Consider the following 6,234-nt stretch of genomic DNA (forward strand, 5'->3'; position numbering starts at 1 on the left):
AAACGCTCTCCCAAATGGAACCTCAGCCCAAAAGGCTGAGCTGGTTGCAGTGATCCAGGCCTTGCAGCTGGTCAAGTCCAAGTCAGTGACCATTTATGTAGATTCTGAATACGTGTTGTCAGTTGTACATGTATATGAGGCTTTGTAGAAGCAAAGAGAGCTTTTTAAATGGGTCAGTAAAGAAATCAAACATGGCCAACAGATTTTACAACTCCTTGAGGCGGTGTCACTCCCCACTACTCTGGCTGCGGTACACTGCAAAGGACATCAGCAAGAAGATACAGCAGTGGCCTGAGGCCACCAAAGAGCCGACTTATAGGCCAAGCGAGCAGCAAGAATGGTGACCCCAATAATAGTGACTGATTCTTGCTTTCCATAAGCTACAAAAGACCTTTATAGCTGCAAAAATAGGCTTAGAGGAGTAAAAGGGTAAAGAACCAGAAGAATGAAGAGAAAACAAAAATGTGAGAAGGAAGTAAAAAGGTAGAGAAGAAAGGGAGGGGTGGCTCCAGACTAGACTGTCCTGAGTTTCCAGGAAAAACCTAAATGTAAATATATTGATTTATTCTGCTACTGGATCAGGTTTTAGAGTCTTGTGAACAGCTGGCACTGCACCACTTGTCATTCTGTATGTCTCTCTCAATATTAAAGATCACTCCTTAAAAAAAAAAAAAGAGAGAGACAACAAGATCTTCTTGGCAGCGTAAGAGAAGACTAAGCACCAGGAATATGTTCTAGAAAAAGATTGCAAGAAAAAGGTAAACTGGACTATTGAAGCCCACCAGGCCAAACCTAACAACAAAAAAAAATACCTGATTAGCTTTTTTTTTTTTTTTAAGACCCTTCACTTGGCTCTGTTCAAGACTAGGGTTGCACCTCAAACCAAACTTAAGGTAAGCCTTTTGAGCTTATGTGTAGGCTTCCCCTCGTCTATAACTTGTGGGAGGGCTTCATTACTGTGGGTTCTGAGGATACTTTGGAGGCTAGAGACCTGCGCAAAGCTAACTTAAACAATATTTGTATTTTGTGGCAGGGGTGATTGACTGCCTCTCTTTACAGGTACACGATGTGACAGACTCTTCTACAACCTGAAGTCTCTCTCTCTTGTGTCAAGAACCTAGAGCACTATAGACCTGACAGGAGAACCGACCCCCCGGCACTGCAATCGAGATTGCCAAAAAGGGAGAGTGGACCCACAACTCTTGCATCGAGCCAACTGTTACTCACGATACGACCAACAGCTCTGCAGAACAGTAAGAATTGGCAAGACAGTAATAACTGAAAAAGTCAGGCTTCAGAAGATTTAAAGTGATAGACAATTGTGCGAGTTGATTGTCATCCCCTGGCAATTGTACAGGTTGTTATTCATGACTCTGTTCAAGTTTACTACCTGTATGCAGCCTTATATCCTGCTTGTTTATTTCCTGTGTCTCTCTAGAAGAAAAACAGGGCCCCCAGAATGGCAGGATAATTATCTCACAAGCACCTCAAATGCTCTCCACTTAAGAGATCACTGGGTCTGCTTCACCCCCGCCCCCCACCCCCAACTAGAACTAAGACAATGTAGAGGCAGTCCCCCTAGTCCCGGTCCAAGTACCCGCACCTACTAAAAATACCACCAGATTCCCCATGTGATGGGTCTCCCCCCGAGGCCCATCTTCTATTAATTACAACAGGGACTTTGTGTAACAGACTATCCAGGGTCTCACTGACTCTGCTGCTAAAACCCCAGATAATTAGACTGAGACAATTTATCTCCAGACTAAACTGACCAACCAAGTCTGTTACATGGAGATACCTACTGAGAAAAAATATCCAAGTATTTCCCAAGAACTATTTGTTTACTCCTTGACTACTGCTTGCCCAACAACATGCGGCCTACACCCTTGGGCACACTCATTTACCTTTGAAACACATTCACGGTGCCACAAAAAACAAAAAAACAAAAAACAAAAAACCAAAGCCCTGAGTGCCAAGTGTGCCCACCTGGGCTTTGTGGTTCCCCTGGCCCCGAACTTGTGGAGAAGCACTTGGCTCGAATGAGCTGGCGGCACCCTTGGTGGCTGTGCCATCACTGAATCTTTGTGTGCCTCCAGGGGATGTGTCTGAGTGTGTGGGTCTGGCTTGTGCCTGGGTGACCGCAGCCCAGCTTGTCGTTGTCCTGGCTGTAGATGGACAGCTTCTTACATCGGCTCTGCCACAACCACCGGTCAATGTTCCCCAGGAACATTGTTTCTCTCAGACACCAGTGTCTGCATGTACTGGGCCTCCAGGTGAGCCTTAGGTTGTAGACTAAAGAGGGCACTGGGTTTAATCCTAACTGGGGCAGAAGCAGTAACAGGGCTCTTGGCCCCTTGTTGAGGACTCAAGCCGCTCCGTAATAAATGACTACACAAGTTCAACCAAGGCCCAAATTCACAAAATATCTAAGATATAGTAAAGGCAACAATCCCGAATTTAAAATGGTGTCTTCCCCTTCTAAGATCCTTGGCTGTGGTCACCCTGCTGCTTATATTCAGGCCTTGTTTGTTTAACCTTTTGGTAAAGCTTTTGTCTTCCAGGCTTCAGAATTTACACCTACAAGTGATGCTGCAACAGGGATATCACCCCATCTCCCTGGAGCAGGTTCTAGCTAGAGCCCAGTTCTATGCCAGCGCTCCTAGCCAGCAAGAAGAAGCCACAGAAGATGAGACCTTTGGCCCTAAACCCCTTCTAAGATTAAAAGGAACCTGTTAGAGGGGCTATTGAAAACCCAAATCATTACCTCCCCCCCCACCCCCTTTATTTGTCTTGCTAACCACAAACTTTTTTGGAGCAACATTTCTCAGGGAGTCGCAGCAGGTAGTGGCTCCATCCACTGAACTAGCCGAAGCTACACCTTGAAGCATGCGCAAATTGAAGAGATCACGTCCTTCAACTCACCCTGGACCCTACTGTCACTGGGAAGAATGATATTTCCCAGCCCATGATTTTACCTGATTCCATTTTAGAAGCAAGGGGGTCCCACTACATGCACATCCGACAAAAGATAATTTAATATCTGGACCTCCAAGTATGGACGTGGGAGGGCTAAGGGCGGAGAGTTCCAGGTACCAAACCCAACCCCTGACATCATTGGAAACAAAAAGCTCCCCAGCCCCCTTAGACGGTGAGCACGTGGCCTTATGGTCACCAGACCCCACGTTGCTCCTTGTCTGCACAGACAACAAACTTCCACTTTCTGTTTCCCTTGGAACTGGTGGTGTGGTCTCTGTCTTATTTCGATCGGCTAATAGGACAGGACAAGAACCCTCGTTCAGTTACAGTTTTTTAGTATAAGTAGGAGCCCTGGTAGCATAGTAGTTAAGAGCTTGGCTGCTAACGAACAGGTCGACAGTTCGAATCCATGAGCCTCCTTGGAAACCGTATGGGGCCCTTCTGCTCTGTCCTATAGGGTCACTGTGAGTTGGAATTGACTTGACGGCACACAACAACATGTCCCAAATATTGCATGGGACATACCTATTCTATATATATGTATATATGTATTGGAAAAAATATAGATATACATATATGCATATACATACACAAACACACACATATATATAAAACCCATTGCCGTTGAGTCGATTCTGACTCATAGCGACCCTATAAGACAGAGTAGAACTGCCCCATAGGGTTTCCAGGGCTCTAACCTTTATGGAAGTAGACTGCCACATCCCCCGCCACCCCCCCCATATATATATACATATATGGATATATATGTGTAGTGATTAAGAGTTTGGCTGCTAACCAAAAGGTCGGCAGTTCGAATTCACCAGGTGCTCCTTGGAAACCCTATGGGTCAGTTTTACTTTGTCCTATAGGATCACTATGAGTCGGAATTCACACACACACACGCACACACACACACACACACACACAGGCTCCTACACACACCACACCAGAAGAAGACAGCAGGGGCTATGAATAAAGAGCAGTTTACCTGTCCTATGGGTTTTTTTGTATACAGAACAGAAGGTGAGGAAGTCGACCAGTAGTCTCAAAGGCTGGCAGCCCCTGAGACAGGGACACTGAGCTGCATTAAAGGTGAAGCACATTAGAATCACCTAGGGAGCTTTCAAAACTATCAATGCCCAGGCCACATCCCCAAACCAATTACTTTAGAATCTTTGGCAGAGGGACCCAGGCTTTCAGGTTTTTGTTTTGTTTTTAAATTGCCTCATGCAGTTCTACTGTGCAGCCAAAGTTTTTCACATTTCATTAGGACAAATAAATTTTCTTCAACTGCCGGGCAAGTGATAACCAGGTTTCTCACTGGATTCTGAATAACCTTTCAGCCGTAAACAGGATTCTGGTCTCCTTGAAGCCTGATGGAGCTGCAGTACCTGTTTTTCCAGTGTGGCATTGCTCTGTATTATCTTCTGCCTTATTTAATTAGCCTCACAATATCCTAAGTTCATAAGATACTCTATATCCTCACAATAGGTCTCTACTGATTCAATTAACCTGCGTTAGATCTATTCTTATAACCCCAAGCAGCCTATATGACCCAACACAATAAAAAACCTAAAGCTTTAGTTTCTTTGAACTTCCTTTTTCTTATTTCTAATCTCTAGACAGTGGTTCTCAAATGAGGCTCCCAGGCTTGTAGTAAAAGTGTCTTCCGGGCCCCACCCCAGACCTACGAATCAGAACCTCTGGGGGTGGGGCTCAGCAATAAGTGTTTTAACAAAGGCTCCAGGTGACCCTGATGTACTTAACGCTCAGGAACTTCTGCGGCTGCTAATTAGAAGCAGGACCTTAGCCAAACCCTTTTTTTCTTTGAGTCTGTTTCCTCATTTGCAAAATGAAGAGACCAGAAGTACTTTCTAAGGACTTTTCCAGCAGTCAAATTCTGTAATTGTATGAAACTTCATTCGGAAAGGTAACATCTGATTTGAGAGGATAATTTGGAGAGTTAGTAAAGCCATAATGCCTTTACTGGGAATACTTTCTAGATGTTTAGCCTAAAATAGATTGATGTTACCCTTTATCCACCACCCAGAACTGGCAGTATGCATTTGTCTTGTACGAGGTCCCTGTTTGGAACCAACAACTATGGACTGAATGCCCCTTTTTGAGAACAAGACTGAAGCGCTGAAAAGATTTTTATTACTTCTTTTGGCTGTTATTCTTTAATTTTTACGGTATTAATTTGCTGGATCTTATCTCAAAGCTAAGGCAGAAAACTTTTTTCCAAAATTCAGTAAATTTTCCCCTCTGAAATCCCTTTCTAAATTTAAAATGTTGGGATCCCAAGAAATACTCAGAAAAAGCCTTACTGCCTTTTATTAGTAGAAAAACAAATAGCTCCTGTAGACAGAACTTTTCCCCCTCCTCCCAAAACACTATTTTACAAAACACAGGCTCCAGAAAAGGGTGGGAATTTATTACAAGCCAGATTCTCACTTTGTAGCTGTAACTCAGTCCCCCCCGCCCCCCCCACCGCCATTTTCTCTAAGGTGTACGCACGAGCGGAAGGCTCTGTGTTACCATCTCTTCTGGATCAGTTGGTTTTCCCTAGTGCTCCCAGCTTTCTGCTGGTCACCTCCTGCTGCATTCCTCATTGCTCATTAAATAGTCTATTTACTCGAATAATGTTCCTTCTCTATTACAGCCAGGGACAAAATGGGTGATCCAGGCCTCTCCTCCCCTACCCCTTGGTTCCTTCCATCTCATCAAGACACCCCTTCAACAGTGTTTAATTGTTTCCTCCAGAGGGTGAGAGAAATTTCCAAAGGGATTTATACCACGGGAAAAGGGCCAAAACAAAAAATTAGGACTTGGCCAGAGTCCTACAGGGATACCATCAAATGAGGGAGGGCCTTTCACAGAGGGGGTGTCCTCCTCTATCCCAAAGAGCCTGCTCTGTGGTGTTTCCATATCTATCGCAACTGCCTCTTTTAGGCAACCAGCCTCTACCCACAGGGAGCAGGCACAAATCCTGGATCTATTCTTGGCTGCACCATGCATTTATTTCACCCAAGCCTGAGTCATTCAGTCTGGGAGTGAGCAAGGAGCTCTGCTGCTGTGGGTCTTGAGGTCTACTGTGGGCTTCTGTCTTCACTTTCTTCCACAGTCTCACCAGTATAAGCTGTTGGCACACCTGCTTCTGTAAGCATTAAAACTATAAGCATGTGTACATTGCAGACAGTTATTACTTTTAAGAGAATAGATGGAGAGACAAAATATGTCCTTAAATAGCCACGCACT

Source organism: Loxodonta africana, chromosome 8, assembly GCF_030014295.1.
Source record: "Loxodonta africana isolate mLoxAfr1 chromosome 8, mLoxAfr1.hap2, whole genome shotgun sequence".
NCBI lineage: Eukaryota > Metazoa > Chordata > Mammalia > Proboscidea > Elephantidae > Loxodonta > Loxodonta africana.